The 20,623-nt window shown below is 47.9% G+C and overlaps 1 protein-coding gene across 2 annotated transcripts in view; it reads right to left on the minus strand.

The window, feature by feature from the left end:
* Positions 1 to 20,623, minus strand: part of SRGAP3 (SLIT-ROBO Rho GTPase activating protein 3) — an 87,684-nt gene that overhangs the window by 66,437 nt on the left and 624 nt on the right. The window lies entirely within an intron of this gene.

Consider the following 20,623-nt stretch of genomic DNA (forward strand, 5'->3'; position numbering starts at 1 on the left):
AGTTATATTCTTGTATATAGGAGGCAGTATTATAGTAGTTATATTCTTGTATATAGGAGGCAGTATTATAGTAGTTATATTCTTGTACATAGGAGCAGTATTATAGTAGTTATATTCTTGTACATAGGAGCAGTATTATAGTAGTTATATTCTTGTACATAGGAGGCAGTATTATAGTAGTTATATTCTTCTACATAGGAGGCAGTATTATAGTAGTTATATTCTTGTACATAGGAGCAGTATTATAGTAGATATATTCTTGTACATAGGGGGCAGTATTATAGTAGTGATATTCTTGTACATAGGAGGCAGTATTATAGTAGTTATATTCTTGTACATAGGAGGCAGTATTATAGTAGTTATATTCTTGTACATAGGAGCAGTATTATAGTAGTTATATTCCTGTACATAGGAGCAGTATTATAGTAGTTATATTCTTGTACATAGGAGCAGTATTATAGTAGTTATATTCTTGTATATAGGAGGCAGTATTATAGTAGTTATATTCTTGTATATAGGAGGCAGTATTATAGTAGTTATATTCTTGTACATAGGAGCAGTATTATAGTAGTTATATTCTTGTACATAGGAGCAGTATTATAGTAGTTATATTCTTGTACATAGGAGGCAGTATTATAGTAGTTATATTCTTCTACATAGGAGGCAGTATTATAGTAGTTATATTCTTGTACATAGGAGCAGTATTATAGTAGTTATATTCTTGTACATAGGAGGCAGTATTATAGTAGTTATATTCTTGTACATAGGAGCAGTATTATAGTAGTTATATCCTTGTACATAGGAGCAGTATTATAGTAGTTATATTCTTGTACATAGGAGCAGTATTATAGTAGTTATATTCTTGTACATAGGAGCAGTATTATAGTAGATATATTCTTGTACATAGGGGGCAGTATTATAGTAGTTATATTCTTGTACATAGGAGGCAGTATTATAGTAGTTATATTCTTATACATAGGAGCAGTATTATAGTAGTTATATTCCTGTACATAGGAGCAGTATTATAGTAGTTATATTCTTGTACATAGGAGGCAGTATTATAGTAGTTATATTCTTGTACATAGGAGCAGTATTATAGTAGTTATATCCTTGTACATAGGAGCAGTATTATAGTAGTTATATTCTTGTACATAGGAGCAGTATTATAGTAGTTATATTCTTGTACATAGGAGCAGTATTATAGTAGTTATATTCTTGTACATAGGGGGCAGTATTATAGTAGTTATATTCTTGTACATAGGAGGCAGTATTATAGTAGTTATATTCTTATACATAGGAGCAGTATTATAGTAGTTATATTCTTGTATATAAAAGGTAGAAATATTCTCAGAGCAGAATAAATAAAACCGATATAAAATATGCCACCTTATTGTTCCTGTTATGACTGGAGTCATTCTGCAGAGATGGTCCTCGGCTCGGTGCTGGGGGTCCGGCTCTGTGTGTGATCCTTGTCTCTCTATATATCATGCCTGTGTCACACTGCGGAGAGCTCAGCTGTTCTCATCCAGCTGTAAATCTCACGGCTCAGTGCCGGGACGTTCATCCATCTCCCTGAGCTTCCACTTCCCACATAAACACAATCCCCTAATGTTCTGGGTTCATTACTTTGATATTACTAATGGTCAATGGCCTCATTGCTCGGCGGAATCTATTAAGCCCCCCGTCTCACTCCAGTCATCTGCACCTGCGAAATAAGGAGCAGAGATGTACAGAGCAGCCTTCCATGAGGGGAGACGGAAAATATGGAAGGATCTCTGGTCATGATGGTTTTTAGGCCCGAAATGTGGAGTAAAAACAGAAAGAAACTGAATCTAAAGCTGAAGTGCTTGTCCCGGCGTCCATTCTGTACCATAAAAATCTATGGAATCTGCTCCCTCATGACCGCCGACATATAGATATTGCCCATAGCAACCAATCAGATCTCAGCTTTTGTTTCCTAGCTGCAACCTGATTGGTCAATTTTATAGTTAGCGCAAACTAGTGTCAAAATGGGTCGTTTATGTCTATTTGCATAAAAAGGCGTTGTTAGACTATTTTGGGGGACTTTCTGGGCGGAGCGGGGGGGTCTCGCTTAAAATATCCTGGAATTTAGGAGGCAAGTAAGATTTTCTGGTACTGGGAGTAATAGCGCGTAGCTGTGACTTATTTATTAAGATAATGCCATTGCTTTTTTCGTACAGCGCTCACTCAAAATACGGGCACTTCCCCTTTAAATGGAAAATAAAATGAAGGATAACACGTGCTTCTACTTTAAAACCACCATCTCTGTACATTCTGCACAATCCTGTCCCCCTCCCGGTCCGCTTAGCTCTGCAGTCATCAGGCCCGAAGCCTGGAGTGCTCATGGCGGCCATGACGGGGCGAAGTGAACAGACCTTGCAGAGATGCATGGCTTACCCTGCCTCTATGCCAGGCGTTTGCACACAGCCAGATGGGAGCTCGCTAATGAGATAAATCAGTTTTGTCAGCCTCTAATTGGTTTTCCTCTATCAGGCTCTGAGCTTATAAACAGTGAGCGAGGCAGGGAAAGGGTCAACAGCGAGAGACGACCACGATGGCGGGAGACGATCCTATAGTCTACACAGATAATGGGCCTTCAGTTACCGCTGCAGCCAGCATGGCAACCTGACCCGTAATCAGCGAGACTCAGTAAAGTCCTCCTCGAGACAAGACTCACAAACAGCACCCGTGGACCTCCCCGAGACAAGACCTACAAGCAGCACCCGTGGACCTCCCCGAGACAAGACTCACAAGCACCACCCGTGGACCTACTCAGACAAGACTCACAAGCACCACCCGTAGACCTCCCCGAGACAAGACTCACAAGCAGCACCCGTGGACCTCCCCGAGACAAGACTCACAAACAGCACCCGTGGACCTACTCAGACAAGACTCACAAGCAGCACCCGTGGACCTACTCAGACAAGACTCACAAGCAGCACCCGTGGACCTACTCAGACAAGACTCACAAGCAGCACCCGTGGACCTCCCCGAGACAAGACTCACAAACAGCACCCGTGGACCTACTCAGACAAGACTCACAAGCAGCACCCGTGGACCTACTCAGACAAGACTCACAAGCAGCACCCGTGGACCTACTCAGACAAGACTCACAAGCAGCACCCGTGGACCTCCCCGAGACAAGACTCACAAACAGCACCCGTGGACCTACTCAGACAAGACTCACAAGCAGCACCCGTGGACCTACTCAGACAAGACTCACAAGCAGCACCCGTGGACCTACTCAGACAAGACTCACAAGCACCACCCGTAGACCTCCCCGAGACAAGACTCACAAGCAGCACCCGTGGACCTCCAGAGACAAGACTCACAAGCAGCACCCGTGGACCTCCCCGAGACAAGACTCACAAACAGCACCCGTGGACCTACTCAGACAAGACTCACAAGCAGCACCCGTGGACCTACTCAGACAAGACTCACAAGCAGCACCCGTGGACCTACTCAGACAAGACTCACAAGCAGCACCCGTGGACCTACTCAGACAAGACTCACAAGCAGCACCCGTGGACCTCCCCGAGACAAGACTCACAAGCAGCACCCGTGGACCTCCCCGAGACAAGACTCACAAGCAGCACCCGTGGACCTACTCAGACAAGACTCACAAGCAGCACCCGTGGACCTCCCCGAGACAAGACTCACAAGCAGCACCCGTGGACCTCCCCGAGACAAGACTCACAAGCAGCACCCGTGGACCTCCCCGAGACAAGACTCACAAGCAGCACCCGTGGACCTCCCCGAGACAAGACTCACAAGCAGCACCCGTGGACCTCCAGAGACAAGACTCACAAGCAGCACCCGTGGACCTCCCCGAGACAAGACTCACAAGCAGCACCCGTGGACCTCCCCGAGACAAGACTCACAAGCAGCACTCGTGAAACTCCCCGAGACAAGACTCACAAGCAGCACCCGTGGACCTCCCTGAGACAAGACTCACAAGCAGCACTCGTGAAACTCCCCGAGACAAGACTCACAAGCAGCACCCGTGGACCTCCCCGAGACAAGACTCACAAGCAGCACCCGTGGACCTCCCCGAGACAAGACTCACAAGCAGCACCCGTGGACCTCCCTGAGACAAGACTCACAAGCAGCACCCGTGGACCTCCCCGAGACAAGACTCACAAGCAGCACCCGTGGACCTCCCCGAGACAAGACTCACAAGCAGCACCCGTGGACCTCCCTGAGACAAGACTCACAAGCAGCACCCGTGGACCTCCCCGAGACAAGACTCACAAGCAGCACCCGTGGACCTCCCCGAGACAAGACTCACAAGCAGCACCCGTGGACCTCCAGAGACAAGACTCACAAGCAGCACCCGTGGACCTCCCCGAGACAAGACTCACAAGCAGCACCCGTGGACCTCCCCGAGACAAGACTCACAAGCAGCACTCGTGAAACTCCCCGAGACAAGACTCACAAGCAGCACCCATGGAAGCACTCCACCAAAAAAACTGCTCTTGGATTACTGCCATCTATTGACATGCTTCACTAAAGGCCACCCAAGAGTGTTACTCCTACTCTATGCAGGCTGCACCAAATGCCACCCCCATCATGAGTAGCTTAGGGCCACCCTTTAGAAAGGCCACTCATGGACATGCTTCAATGAAAGCCACGCCTTGATATGACTTGCCAAAAGACCACCCATAGACAAGCTTCACTAAAGGCCACCCATGGGGGGACTCGTCAAATACTACCCCTGTATACTCATTACCAAAGGACACCCCTTAAAATTTCTAGTCCTGCAAAGGGCTAAAAATGGTCATCCATGGACATGTCTCACTAAAGACCTCCTCGAGACAAGACTCACAAGCAGCACCCGTGGACGCACCCGGCAATGCTTCACTAAATGTCCCCCCTAGACTTCAGTACTTTTTTTAAGCATCACATCCGTCAAGGTCAGGTTTGTTGCTGGAAACGAAACGGAAACTTCTGGGAAAATTCCAAGGAATCCAGAACATTCCCGATTTCAATCATCACGTTATATTAGGGAATTGTTAGTTGTGGAATTCTATAATCCCACCCACATCACGGCGTCCTACATGCCAGAAGACGCTGGGCATGAAGGAGTTAACAGGCCGCTATTTCAGTATTTGACAGAGCCGCTGACCCCGGTTGGCGCTGGAGGAGATGGAGGGTACGGTGCGCGGAATGATAAACAGGACTGAGATCTCCTGTCTGCTTCTATATTCTTCACCTCGTTCATCCCTGATGTGTGCGACGGCCCCGAACGGTCAGAGCGGCCATTTATAGAAGATGTGTGACAATGACATTCAGTTACACAGAACCAGGCAGATCAGCAGCATTCATCAACCTGCAGTGAGGCACCGCAAGCCCCGCGCCTCACTAATCTGGCTACTCACCTCCTATCAGCGCCATAGAGTGACAATATAGCACCTACCGTAAATAATGCTGCTATACAGTGCTGTCAACATACACTGCAAATATACCGTAATGAATATAGACCACCATACAGTGCTTATATAATACCGCCAGACCATGACCAGCTTCATATGTGCAGTGATGTAATAATGCTATGCAAGGTCTAAATAACACTGCCATACAGTGCTGCCACCATACACTGCAAATATAATATACCGTAATGAATGTAGACCACCATACAGTGCTTATATAATACCGCCAGTGATGTAATAATGCTATACAAGGTCTAAATAACGCTGATATACAATTACAATTAGTACCAGGCTGGCTATGGCGCCCCCTACAGCAGGGCTGCATGCTTGGATTTATGAGGCTGCTATCATATGTGAATATATATTTGCTGCAATGGTTGTCACTGCGTAGAATACCTGCGCTACTGAAATGTCGATAATGCCCAGTGTGAACCAGGTGATGAGGCAGGAATTACCACACAGGATGGAATTGCCCTTTAAGCCTTCACACAGATCGCCTCCTGGCCTGCAGCTGCAGACCACTGCCACATACACCATCTTTCAGTATTGGAAACCATTCAAATCCTCGGATCGGATAGCCCTGAACCGCGCAGATTCTCCGCCCCGGGGGGTTGAAGACTGGGTCACAGCATCGGGTCCAGAAATACCAAAATACAGATCAGACTGTGCAGACAGCGCTGATATTTAAGGAACAGAAGCAGCAAAGAATAAGACTTCATGAATATTTCATCTTCCAGTGCGGAGAAGAGGGGCCGCTCTGTACGAGGCCCGCAGCCATCTGCCTGCCGCTCACCGATATATTTAGAATAGACATCTCAGCGCGTCTCGCAGGGACTGTCTGATCCTCGCTCCTCAGTGTGCAGGGCCCAGGAACGCGGTGATCCCACCGTCTACTCCCCCGCCACTGCTTCGTAGGATATAGCTCACCTGCAGAAGGTCGTGAGCACAGGGCCAGCATGGCGGCACGTAGTCACTACTGCCATGGACATAAGTGCCAGGCTAGCATAGCAGCTGCTGTGGGGCCCAGTAACTAAGGGGTCCCAATACCTAACGGGCCCAGTAACTAAGGGGGCCCAATACCTAACGGGGCTTAGTAACTATGAGGGCTCAGGAACTAAGGGGGCCCCTTTTATTCCTCTGCTGTGACATCACTGTATTTATTATCTCTGTACTGTGACATCACTGTGTTTATTATCCCTGTACTGTGACATCACTGTGTGTATTATCCCTGTACTGTGACATCACTGTGTGTATTATCTCTGTACTGTGACATCACTGTGTGTATTATCCCTGTACTGTGACATCACTGTGTTTATTATCCCTGTACTGTGACATCACTGTGTGTATTATCCCTGTACTGTGACATCACTGTGTTTATTATCCCTGTACTGTGACATCACTGTGTTTATTATTCCTGTACTGTGACATCACTGTGTTTATTATCCCTGTACTGTGACATCACTGTGTGTATTATCCCTGTACTGTGACATCACTGTGTTTATTATCTCTGTACTGTGACATCACTGTGTGTATTATCTCTGTACTGTGACATCACTGTGTGTATTATCCCTGTACTGTGACATCACTGTGTTTATTATCTCTGTACTGTGACATCACTGTGTGTATTATCCCTGTACTGTGACATCACTGTGTTTATTATCCCTGTACTGTGACATCACTGTGTTTATTATCCTATACTGTGACATCACTGTGTGTATTATCTCTGTACTGTGACATCACTGTGTTTATTATCCCTGTACTGTGACATCACTGTGTGTATTATCTCTGCACTGTGACATCACTGTTTATTATCTCTGTACTGTGACATCACTGTGTTTCTTATCCCTGTACTGTGACATCACTGTGTTTATTATCCCTGTACTGTGACATCACTGTGTTTATTATTCCTGTACTGTGACATCACTGTGTTTATTATCCCTGTACTGTGACATCACTGTGTGTATTATCCCTGTACTGTGACATCACTGTGTTTATTATCTCTGTACTGTGACATCACTGTGTGTATTATCTCTGTACTGTGACATCACTGTGTGTATTATCCCTGTACTGTGACATCACTGTGTTTATTATCTCTGTACTGTGACATCACTGTGTGTATTATCCCTGTACTGTGACATCACTGTGTTTATTATCCCTGTACTGTGACATCACTGTGTTTATTATCCTATACTGTGACATCACTGTGTGTATTATCTCTGTACTGTGACATCACTGTGTTTATTATCCCTGTACTGTGACATCACTGTGTGTATTATCTCTGCACTGTGACATCACTGTGTTTATTATCTCTGCACTGTGACATCACTGTGTGTATTATCTCTGTACTGTGACATCACTGTGTGTATTATCTCTGTACTGTGACATCACTGTGTTTATTATCCCTGTACTGTGACATCACTGTGTGTATTATCTCTGTACTGTGACATCACTGTGTGTATTATCCCTGTACTGTGACATCACTGTGTTTATTATCCCTGTACTGTGACATCACTGTGTGTATTATCTCTGCACTGTGACATCACTGTGTTTATTATCTCTGCACTGTGACATCACTGTGTGTATTATCTCTGTACTGTGACATCACTGTGTTTATTATCCCTGTACTGTGACATCGCTGTGTCTATTATCCCTGTACTGTGACATCGCTGTGTCTATTATCCCTGTACTGTGACATCGCTGTGTCTATTATCTCTGTACTGTGACATCACTGTGTGTATTATCTCTGTACTGTGACATCACTGTGTTTATTATCCCTGTACTGTGACATCACTGTGTGTATTATCCCTGTACTGTGACATCACTGTGTTTATTATCTCTGTACTGTGACATCACTGTGTTTATTATCCCTGTACTGTGACATCACTGTGTGTATTATCCCTGTACTGTGACATCACTGTGTGTATTATCCCTGTACTGTGACATCACTGTGTTTATTATCTCTGTACTGTGACATCACTGTGTATATTATCCCTGTACTGTGACATCACTGTGTTTATTATCCCTGCACTGTGACATCACTGTGTATATTATCTCTGTACTGTGACATCACTGTGTTTATTATCCCTGTACTGTGACATCACTGTGTTTATTATCCCTGTACTGTGACATCACACTGTGTATATTATCTCTGTACTGTGACATCACTGTGTTTATTATCTCTGTACTGTGACATCACTGTGTTTATTATCCCTGTACTGTGACATCACTGTGTGTATTATCCCTGTACTGTGACATCACTGTGTGTATTATCCCTGTACTGTGACATCACTGTTTATTATCCCTGTACTGTGACATCACTGTGTTTATTATCCCTGTACTGTGACATCACTGTGTGTATTATCCCTGTACTGTGACATCACTGTGTGTATTATCTCTGTACTGTGACATCACTGTTTATTATCTCTGTACTGTGACATCACACTGTGTATATTATCCCTGTACTGTGACATCACTGTGTTTATTATCTCTGTACTGTGACATCACTGTGTTTATTATCCCTGTACTGTGACATCACTGTGTTTATTATCCCTGTACTGTGACATCACTGTGTGTATTATCCCTGTACTGTGACATCACTGTGTGTATTATCCCTGTACTGTGACATCACTGTGTGTATTATCCCTGTACTGTGACATCACTGTGTTTATTATCTCTGTACTGTGACATCACTGTGTTTATTATCTCTGTACTGTGACATCACTCTGTTTATTATCTCTGTACTGTGACATCACTGTGTGCATTATACTTGTACTGTGACATCACTGTGTTTATTATCCCTGTACTGTGACATCACTGTGCGTATTATCCCTGTACTGTGACATCACTGTGTTTATTATCCCTGTACTGTGACATCACTGTGTTTATTATCCCTGTACTGTGACATCACTGTGTGTAATCTTCCTATATTGTGACATCATTGTGCACATTTTCTCTGTTCTGTAAAGCTTCTTTATGCTCTTTGCACAGTCATCACCTCTCATTGTCACCATTACTGTGAGTCTACGCAGAAGAATGTGATATAACCACAATAAGGGCCAGAAGAGTGTAATATGTGAGGTTTCTTGCAGGCTGAGCTCTCTGAAAAGGAATGAATTAAATGTTCGGAATGACGAGGACACCGCCCTGAAGGGCTTGATGGATGTTTCCTAATGAGATGAGATGTTTCAGCATATTCCTTCTAAAATACAGAAGTAAGAAGACCAGAGGCCAGTATAATGTAGAGTGCCCACACTTAAAGGGGAAGTCCATGTTATAATTATCTGTAATATGATACAAGGTGTAACCAGGGGCCTCAGCTGTTCATACAGACAGCGCTCCACACAGCACTCTATACAGACAGCGCTCCACACAGCACTCTATACAGACAGCGCTCCACACAGCACTCTATACAGACAGCGCTCCACACAGCACTCTATACAGACAGCGCTCCACACAGCACTCTATACAGACAGCGCTCCACACAGCACTCTATACAGACAGCGCTCCACACAGCACTCTATACAGACAGCGCTCCACACAGCACTCTATACAGACAGCGCTCCACACAGCACTCTATACAGACAGCGCTCCACACAGCACTCTATAGATTGATCTATACAGCACTCTATTCAGCTTATTAGGCAGCAGTCTATACAGTATGTTATGTTCAGCACTCTAGACAGTGCTCAAATTTACCTACAGTGGAAATCAGCTTTCCCGCTCTTCTGGTGAATAGAAGCAGAGCTGCAGTGTAAAGCACAGGAAGGACAGAGCAGCAGTGTAATCCTCAGTTTAAGGTCTCATGCACACAACCGTGTTGTGTTTTGCAGTCCGCAAATCGCGGATCCGCAAAACACGGATGGCGTCCATGCGCGTTCCGCAATTTGCGGAACAGCACGGACAGCCTTTACATATAACTGCCTATTCTTGTCCGCAAAGCGCAGACAAGAATAGGACATGTTATATTTTTTTTGCGGGGCCACGGAACGGAGCAACGGATGCAGACAGCAGCACACGGAGTGCTGTCCGCATCTTTTGCGGCCCCATTGAAGTGAATGCGGACCAAAACAACGGTCGTGTGCATGAGGCCTAACCCAGAGACTGCATACATGTTCAGATGGTGCAGCTATACTACAGTGTTTGATGCACAGCCAGGAACCATGCGGCCTGTACCGGTGTAAGAAATAGCCCCCTTCCCCAGTCAGATATATGGAAGGTTTACAGCGCAGTACGGTGACCGACTCTGCTGTGAAGTTCTATCCGTTATTAATCATAGGACACCAGATGTCGAGCTTCTTGTCCATATTATTTTTAACAGGAGTCAGAGGAACCCCAGAGGGACAGCACAGCCCTGCCATGTATGTAAATATTAGGGAGCGGCGTTACAGAGCATCGGTCAGCAGGATCAACCCTATTAGACAAGCTATACTGCATGGTAGGGTGGATCCTGCTGATTAAAATAACACCTCTCTTGTGAAACGAAGGTCTCATTGCACCAAGGCGCGTGGCCATCCCTGGAAAGTTGAGTAGCCGAGGTGCACCCCTGGTGCACTGAAGCCCATAACTGCATAAAGAATAAAAGTTTATCAGGAACACTCCAAATGATTTTCACAAGACAGGTATGATTGTACCCAGCAGGATCAACCCTACCATGTATGTGTGTTGTAATAGGGATGATCCTGCTGACATAAGATAGAACAGCTATTTCTCCTCTCTCCTTTATACGATACACCCAGGGGTGCACCATAATCTCAGTTTGTTATACTGCCAATGCAGCAACATGAGACCTGCCCCTCCGGACTATGGGATAGCTGCCCCTCCGGACTATGGGATAGCGATAGTGAGTGACAACACTGTGGGAGTTGTAATCTCAGCCATATTGGTTGTCACCATACTAGGCTAGTTTTCACATCTCCGGAAACCACATCGTGCAGCGGTTTCTGTCCGCCCGATTCTCTACATATTTGCCGGATCTGCGACGGACCCAGTTATAGTTAATGGGGTCGGCAGGCGTTTTGTTTGCATCCAGCAGTGCCGGATCCGGAGAATTCCAGCAGGCTGTTCTCTGCCGGAGCATCCTGCCAGAATTGCCGGAGATGTGAAACTAGCCTTAGAAATGGCTAAATTGGTTTTAACAACTTGACCAAAGTTGACGACTCAAGGACTTATATTTACCTCAAAGGACACACCCTTATTATCGTAGATACCGCCCGTATACAGGGGGGGGGGGGGCACTGCGTTCTGGGTCCATTATCCTCCCCCAGCCTAATCATCTGACAGAATAAACGGTATTCAGCTCCTCTGCTTGAGCCCGATATTAGAAATGGCAGAGCTCCAGCCCACGCTATCTAATCTCCATCCACCAGAATCCTGCGCGACGCTCATTCTCCTCACCGAAATCTTGAAGGGAAAGGATTTACATATTAAGTGTCATTGTTCAAAGTGTCGCGTCACCGATTTCGATCTGCAGTGCGTTGTGTAGCTGAACCTGAAAACGAGCAAAGTTCTCGCAGTTACAGCCAACCTCGTGACTGCTGCACTACATACGCTGCATTTTCCCCTCCAGTCCCACCATATTTACAGACCCCAGAGCAGACAGCCTCATCTATACAGACTCCACACCTTATATCTATACAGACCCCAGACCAGGCTCCTCGTCTAGACAGACCCCAGACCAGGCTCCTCGTCTATACAGACCCCAGACCAGACTGCTCATCTATACAGACCCCAGACCAGGCTCCTCATCTATACAGACCCCAGACCAGGCTCCTCATCTATACAGACCCCAGACCAGACAGCCTCATCTATACAGACCCCAGACCAGACAGCCTCATCTATACAGACCCCAGACCAGACAGCCCCATCTATACAGACTCCACACCTTATATCTATACAGACCCCAGACCAGGCTCCTCGTCTATACAGACCCCAGACCAGGCTCCTCGTCTATACAGACCCCAGACCAGGCTCCTCGTCTATACAGACCCCAGACCAGGCTCCTCGTCTATACAGACCCCAGACCAGGCTCCTCGTCTATACAGACTCCACACCTTATATCTATACAGACCCCAGACCAGGCTCCTCGTCTATACAGACCCCAGACCAGGCTCCTCGTCTATACAGACCCCAGACCAGGCTCCTCGTCTAAACAGACCCCAGACCAGGCTCCTCGTCTATACAGACCCCAGACCAGGCTCCTCGTCTATACAGACCCCAGACCAGGCTCCTCGTCTATACAGACCCCAGACCAGACAGCCCCATCTATACAGACTCCACACCTTATATCTATACAGACCCCAGACCAGGCTCCTCGTCTATACAGACCCCAGACCAGGCTCCTCGTCTATACAGACCCCAGACCGGGCTCCTCGTCTATACAGACCCCAGACCGGGCTCCTCGTCTAAACAGACCCCAGACCGGGCTCCTCGTCTAAACAGACCCCAGACCGGGCTCCTCGTCTATACAGACCCCAGACCGGGCTCCTCGTCTATACAGACCCCAGACCGGGCTCCTCGTCTATACAGACCCCAGACCGGGCTCCTCGTCTATACAGACCCCAGACCGGGCTCCTCGTCTAAACAGACCCCAGACCGGGCTCCTCGTCTAAACAGACCCCAGACCGGGCTCCTCGTCTAAACAGACCCCAGACCGGGCTCCTCGTCTAAACAGACCCCAGACCGGGCTCCTCGTCTAAACAGACCCCAGACCGGGCTCCTCGTCTATACAGACCCCAGACCGGGCTCCTCGTCTAGACAGACCCCAGACCGGGCTCCTCGTCTAGACAGACCCCAGACCGGGCTCCTCGTCTAGACAGACCCCAGACCGGGCTCCTCGTCTAGACAGACCCCAGACCGGGCTCCTCGTCTATACAGACCCCAGACCGGGCTCCTCGTCTATACAGACCCCAGACCGGGCTCCTCGTCTATACAGACCCCAGACCGGGCTCCTCGTCTATACAGACCCCAGACCGGGCTCCTCGTCTATACAGACCCCAGACCGGGCTCCTCGTCTATACAGACCCCAGACCGGGCTCCTCGTCTATACAGACCCCAGACCGGGCTCCTCGTCTATACAGACCCCAGACCGGGCTCCTCGTCTAGACAGACCCCAGACCGGGCTCCTCGTCTAGACAGACCCCAGACCGGGCTCCTCGTCTAGACAGACCCCAGACCGGGCTCCTCGTCTAGACAGACCCCAGACCGGGCTCCTCGTCTAGACAGACCCCAGACCGGGCTCCTCGTCTATACAGACCCCAGACCGGGCTCCTCGTCTATACAGACCCCAGACCGGGCTCCTCGTCTATACAGACCCCAGACCGGACTCCTCATCTATACAGACCCCAGACCAGACTCCTCATCTATACAGACCCCAGACCAGGCTCCTCGTCTATACAGACCCCAGACCAGGCTCCTCGTCTATACAGACCCCAGACCAGACCCCCCTTTATACAGACAACAGTCCCCATTTATACAAACCCCATACTTGACCTCGCCATTTATAAAGACCCCAGACCAAACCATCATCTACACCCCCCCCCCCCCCCCCCCCACACACACACACACACTAGGCCTCCTCAGTCATACATACCCCAGACCAGACCCCCTTTTATACAGATGAACCCAATGAGGCTGAAGATGCAGTATCGCACTGGTAACGATTTAGGGGGCTGTGAAAGTGGTGACAGCGATGTGGCCCCACCTGTGGTGGCCCTGTGAGGCCGGAGGATTGACCACGTGTGAGGACATTTATAGCATTTCCTAAAGAGTAAGGTTATGTTCACACAGCGCAGTCAGAAGTTTATTGCCACAATTACCACAAAATAATGGCAAAATCCTGTGACTTCTGTGAAATCATGACAAAACGGCATTTTGCTGCAGCTTCATGTTAATCACAGCAATAAACCGAAAGCTGACTGCGCCATGTGAACAGACTGCAGCCGGCGGGTGACCAACTCAGAATACCCAATGGCCATGCAAAGTAAGATTAGTCTGCGTGCTAATATACGTCATGGTTCAATTCCTCACCATTTTCAAGATCTCTGCTTGCTGCCAGTGAGAACATTCTTGTTAACATTCAGACCAGGGATGAGCGAATCTATTTGTTCGTCCCTGTCACTCGACCAATGAGTCTCTGCCCTGCCAGTATACTGACAGGGCAGCACATCTCATGCGGTACTGACAATCTTGCGCATGCGCCATTAGTGCAGGTTGCAGCGCATGCACAGAGCCTCTGACTTCACCTATGAATCAGCGACTGTGCAAGCGCCACTCAAATTCATCTAGGGACATATGCAAATTTGTTGATGCGGATTCGTAGCCATGCGCCGCTACCTGCACTAACTGCGCAGGCGCAAGGCGTGCAGTCCTGTCATAAGGAGTGTCTAGAACTGTGGGGACACTCCCTCACAGATGTAAAGTTCATTCAGATGAACGTATCGATTCGTACAAATCAATTCAATCATCTCTAATACGGGAGCTAACAGATCTAATACTTCTCACAGCTGAGGGTTTGTTACAGTTGTATCCAGCCTAGACAATCCTCTGTGATCTAAAGCCTGGACCCCAGACCGATACATTTTATTATCTGCGCTGATACATTGTATCAAACTATCAGGACTGGAGAGATTTGCGTTGCTGATGTGTGTGGCTCACAGAGGATTGTCCAGACCGGATACAATTGTATCAAATCAGGTTTCTATAGAGATAAACAATGGATGTTTCAATTTGCTGACAGCAAGCAGAGATCTTGCAAATGTTGAGGAATTAGAAAGTCAAATAACATTTCATTTTACATCAATTCATCTTCATTTACATAAACCCAGAAAACCTCATTAGTGTCCGGGTCCGGCAGATGGACAAGTACTACTCTCCGCCATTGTCTGCGGCTCGGGAGGGGGGAGGGGAGATCTATAGGTGCTCAGTATTCAGCTGAGACGGAATTTCTAATCTCCTATGTAAATGCCGACATAAAGTTCAGCTCCCGGCTGTGAACTCACTTCATAACTTGGGGGGTTGGCGGGGGAGGGGAGAAATCTAATTGGAAAGTCCAAGCAGGTAATGAAGTCCCTCAAAAAGCTGTGGAGGGTGCAGCGCCGATCACTGGGAGTCCGGCCGTCAATATAATCTAATGCATGGCGTTGCCAAGCCAACCGAAGAAACTTTGTGTCACCATGGCAACCCAGTCATGAAGGATCGGGAGCTAAAAGTCCATGTAGTCTTTAAAATCTGCCATGTCTGAGCTTTCCTGGTGGGTGACAACCACTGAAGACCACATTACAATGTTCCATCATCCTGTGCACTGCCTGAGTTAAGTGTCAGTCTTCACTGCAGTTCCGGCATTATCTTCACAAACCAGGAAGCTCAGGATGAACACAGTTGTAGGTTTTGCTCATGCAAGGAGTGAAGTAAAATGTCGCTCCGGCTGCAATCTCTGGAACAGATCCGGAATCGTGATGTGAATTATTCAATTTCATGACGTCTTGAAGGAAGTAATGGCGGGCAGTAGTTATACTACCCCATCATTACCACAACCCCCATCCTCCACCATAACCCATCATTACCACAACCCCCATCCTCCACCATAAGGAAATGGATCTAATGAGTAGAAAAGGTCGAGAGACGAGCGCACCACAACATAATCTGCAAACTGGAATCCACTCACTGCGGACCAATATCCAGCTTTCCCTGGCTCCCAAATTTCCAATATGCCCTCCCAGGAACGGGCGATCCCAACTTCAAGCTGAGCTGCACTGTAAAGCATGGGGGAAGGAGAATACGTTCCGTATATAGAACCATTTATTTCAAAAGATCCGCCAAAAAAAACGGAAGGTACTCCATATGCCTTCCGTTTCCGTATTTCCATTCCTAGGCCTCTTGCGCACAAATGTGTGCGCCCAGTGGCCGTGCTGCGGCCCGCAAATTGTGGGCCGCAATGCACGAACACCCACTGTGGGGCAGCCGCAGCGGATCGTGAACCCATTCGCTTTAATGGGTCCGCAATCCGGCCGTTCCGCAAAAAGATAGAACATGTTCTATCTTTTTGCGGAAAGGAAGTACGGGACGAAACCCCACGGAAGCACTCCGTGCTTCACTTCCGCATCTCCGGATTTGCGGACCCATTGAAGTGAATGGGTCCAAATCTGTGATGCAGAATGCACACGGAACGGTGCTCGTGTATTGCGGGTCCGCAATACAGCTACGGAGAGCACATGTTCGTGTGCAATAAGCCTTATTGTCTGCATAACGGACAAGGATAGGACTGTTCTATCAGGGGCCAGCTGTTCTGTTCCGCAAAAAACAGAATGCACACCGACGTCATATGTATATTTTGCGGATCCGTTTTTTGCAGACCGCACAATACTGAAAGTCATACGGTCGTGTGCAAGAGGCCTAAGTCTTGGTTGAACTTATGCTTATAGAAAGCAACCAATCTGAACAAGCAGTGTTGCAGTGTAAAGCATGGAAGCACAGAGCAGCAGGAGTCCCTGATGAGCAGGAGGTGGAGTCCAGACTACCGCAGGCTCCGCTAGACAATGCGGCTACGATACGGTCATTGATCATAGCTGCAGCCAGCCTTGGTGTCGAGGTTATTACATCAGTTCTCAGATCAAATATCTATCTGATAATCCGACACAAAACTGATAATTCAGAATCTCAAAAAAAAAAAAAGACTAAGACTAAGACTAAGACTAAGAGCTCATGCACACGACCGTTGGATGTTTTGCAGTCCGCAAATTGTGGATCTGCAAAACACGGATACAGGCTGTATTCATTCCGCATTTTGGAATGAAATGGAATGGCGGCCCCTAACAGAACAGTCCTATCTATCCATCTCCGGAATGTGGACAATAATTGGACATTTTTTTTGCGGAACACGGAACGGAGTCATTTCTGGGTTTTGCAGCCTCATTAAAGTGAATGGTTCCGCAAAAAAAACAGAACCGACAAAAAATACGTTTGTGTGCATGAACCCTAACCATTACCAGATCCTTATACGTCACCTGAGGACGTGATGTCACTATGCATCTATACATACATCTGATAATCCAGCAGCGGTCTGGATTACAGAATGGTCAGCAGCGAGGACACTGACGGGATACACCAGATAAACCTGCAGCCGCCTCCCCCCCCCAGGCAGACACCATCAACTAAAACCGGGATTATTTGTCCCCGGGTGCCAGTCCTAGAGATATACAAATGAATCAGTCCGCAACAAGCGCATCCGAGCGGCCTGCGGATTGTCTGCGCGCTGCACTAATGCGTCTGCCCGAGCGTCATTAGTATTGATTACACCGCTAAATGGCTGCACCCACCGCGGACCAGGGACCCCTTCACTTTAAATGTTCATCTTCCTCCTGTAAAACAGGGGTCAGCAACCTCCGGCACTCCACAACTCCCAGCGTGCTCCACTCACTTACATAGGTGTTGCCGAGCAAATGTGCATGCTGGGAGTTGTAGTTTCCCAACAGCTGAAGTGTCGGCGGTTGCTGACCACTGATCCTGATATAGAACATATGGGGGGGGGGGGGCATATTAAAGGGGTTTTCTACCAATGGGTTTGTATGACTGGACTGGGGGTGGTCTGGCGGCTGGGGGATCCCCCGTGTCTGTGAAGAGACCCCCCCGACACGCTCTATACAGGTGAATGGGAGTCATGGACGCCTCTGGATCAGCATTTTGTGGGTGCCCCCATCCTACAGAATCATGCAGTTTAGGCCTCATGCACATGACCGTATGTGTTTTGCGGTCCGCAAATTGCAATTGCAATTTTTTGCGGATCCGTTTTTTTTTTGAGGATCCTCTATAATAATGCCTAATCTTGTCCGCAAACTAGAAAAAAATAGGACGTACTATTTTTTTGGGCGTAGCAACGGAACGGACATACTGATGCGGACAGCACACAGTGTGCTGTCCGCGTTTTTTTGCGAACCCATTTTTGCAGACCCATCCTATCCGCAAAAAAAATGGAACGGATACGGAAACAAAATACGGTCGTGTGCATAAGGCTTTATGATGCCGTTTTTTTTGTCAAAGCCAGAAGTGGAATTCTTTCCCTTATATTTGCCATTCCTTTGCCCCCCCACCCCCCCTTCCAGGCTTTGCCTCAAAACTGCACCAAAAACTGCATGTGTGAATTCAGCCTTATAACGGTTCTGGGCCGATGGTGGAATAGTTGTCACTGGGACCGATGACATAATTTCTTGGCGTTTCTAGGGTATTTTAGCTAACGGAAGGGGACAGGGGCCTTTCTTGCGATGTCCTTCTAGGTGGTCCCTGGTCTGCACAGGCTCAGCTATGGCTTTTCTACCGTTCTGAATGGCAAATCGATCTGCGGACCTCCGCCCAATGACAACCCATGTGGGCTTTATGGTGGTGCCCATCTGCACCGCACTCCTGTGTTAGACCCTAGTTTTTCCTTGGCTTCTATCCCAGGGATCAATAACCTCCGGCTCTTCTGAAACTACAACTCCCAGCATCCTCCATTTACGTCTGTGGGAATATCAAGAAAAGCCAAGCAAGTGTGCATGCTGGGAGTTGTAGTTTAACAACAGCTGGAATGCAAAGTTTGCTGACCCAATCCCAACTTTTTACAAGGGAGGTCACCAGCTGCCCCCTCCTGGGACCCCCAGGGATCTGATGAAACCGAGCAGCAAGTGTTGAATTTCCCTGCAGCGCCACCGCGGGTGAAATGAAGTACTGCAAAGTGCTCCTTCATATCAATGGCTTGTCTGTGTAACACAGGACAGGACAGGTCCTCCAGAGGGGGAGACGCTCTTTGTAGCAGCGCTCTACTCTGGCTGAGACAGGGGACCCGTCTCTAATAACTCAGGACACCCAAAAAGTTTATATGGAAGTGAGTGTTTTCTGAAATGGACAACCCCTTTAAAAGGCGTTTACTATTTAGCAGCTATAGGTGAGAAATGCCAAGATTTTGCTCAATTCCAGATAAATGAAGCAACGCGTTTCGAGTCTGTTAAAGGGGTTTTCTGAGATTTTGATACTGATGACCTATACTCAGGATTAGGGATGAGCGAATTGACTTCGAATGAAACCGATTTGATTATCTAAGAAGTCGATTCGCTCATCTCTAGTCATCAGTATCTGATCGGTGGGGGTCCAACGCCTGGGACTCGCAGTAGCTCCGCGGCCTTCTCTAGGCCAGTGACGTCACCGTCATCAGTCACGTGGCCTAGGTACAGCACAGTCCCATGGAAGTGAATGGGGCTGAGCTGTGATACCAAGCACAGCCGCTATGCAATGTACGGTGCTGTGCTTGGCGAAGGCTGCGGCGATCACTGGCGCGCCGGTGCCTTCTCAAACAGCTGATCAGAGGGGGTCCCTGGTGTCAGACCCCCACCGATCAGAAGATAGGTCATCGGTATCAAAATCTAGAAAAACCCCTTTAAGCTCCCCCAACAGATGCCAGTAGGAGCACAACTGTCATGGTCGCCTCCAATTTCCACTGACTTCTATGGAGCACGGCTGTCATGTTTGCACGCGGTTTCTATTGACCGCTGCACCGCAGCTGTGGCCCTGCAAGAGTTAACACCTGTCCAGTGTCGGACTGGAGTTCCTTGGACCCACCAGAGGAAATTCTTCTCGAGGTCCAACCCCCACATCATCAATAAAGTTTAATACGTTTTGAATAAATAAGAAATACACCCTAGAGAAAAGTAAATGGCACCAAACGTAGCCAAGTGTTTGGATCTTTGGGGCCCACTACGGTACAAGAGCCGGGGCCCACTGCAGGATCCTCTAGTACTCTGGTGGGCCACTCCGACCCGGCCGGTCTACCTTAAGATGATCCACTACTGCCAAGACGTCTTAGTTGATCCAAACACCCAGCACAACAATCCGCCACCGATCTGATGAAACGACGCGTCCTCTGCGTCCAGTCAGAACGGACATGACATGTTTACCAGATGCCACCGACCTCCAGAACTGAGGCAGTGTGGACTGACACCAGGTTACATTGTACAACCCTGCAGATCACATGACCTAGCACTGCAGGCAGGGAAACAAACAGCAGAGATACAGGAGACCTCGGCCGGCGGCGATGAGAGCGTCTCTCCGTATTGTCCGCGGCCACAGACTGGAATAACACGCGCAGTGCATGGGTGTGGCCCCCAAATATTGTGTTACTTCCAGTGCACATGTATGGAGACAAGGTTACC

The sequence above is a fragment of the Bufo bufo genome, chromosome 9 (genome assembly GCF_905171765.1).
Source record: "Bufo bufo chromosome 9, aBufBuf1.1, whole genome shotgun sequence".
Taxonomy (NCBI): Eukaryota; Metazoa; Chordata; class Amphibia; order Anura; family Bufonidae; genus Bufo; species Bufo bufo.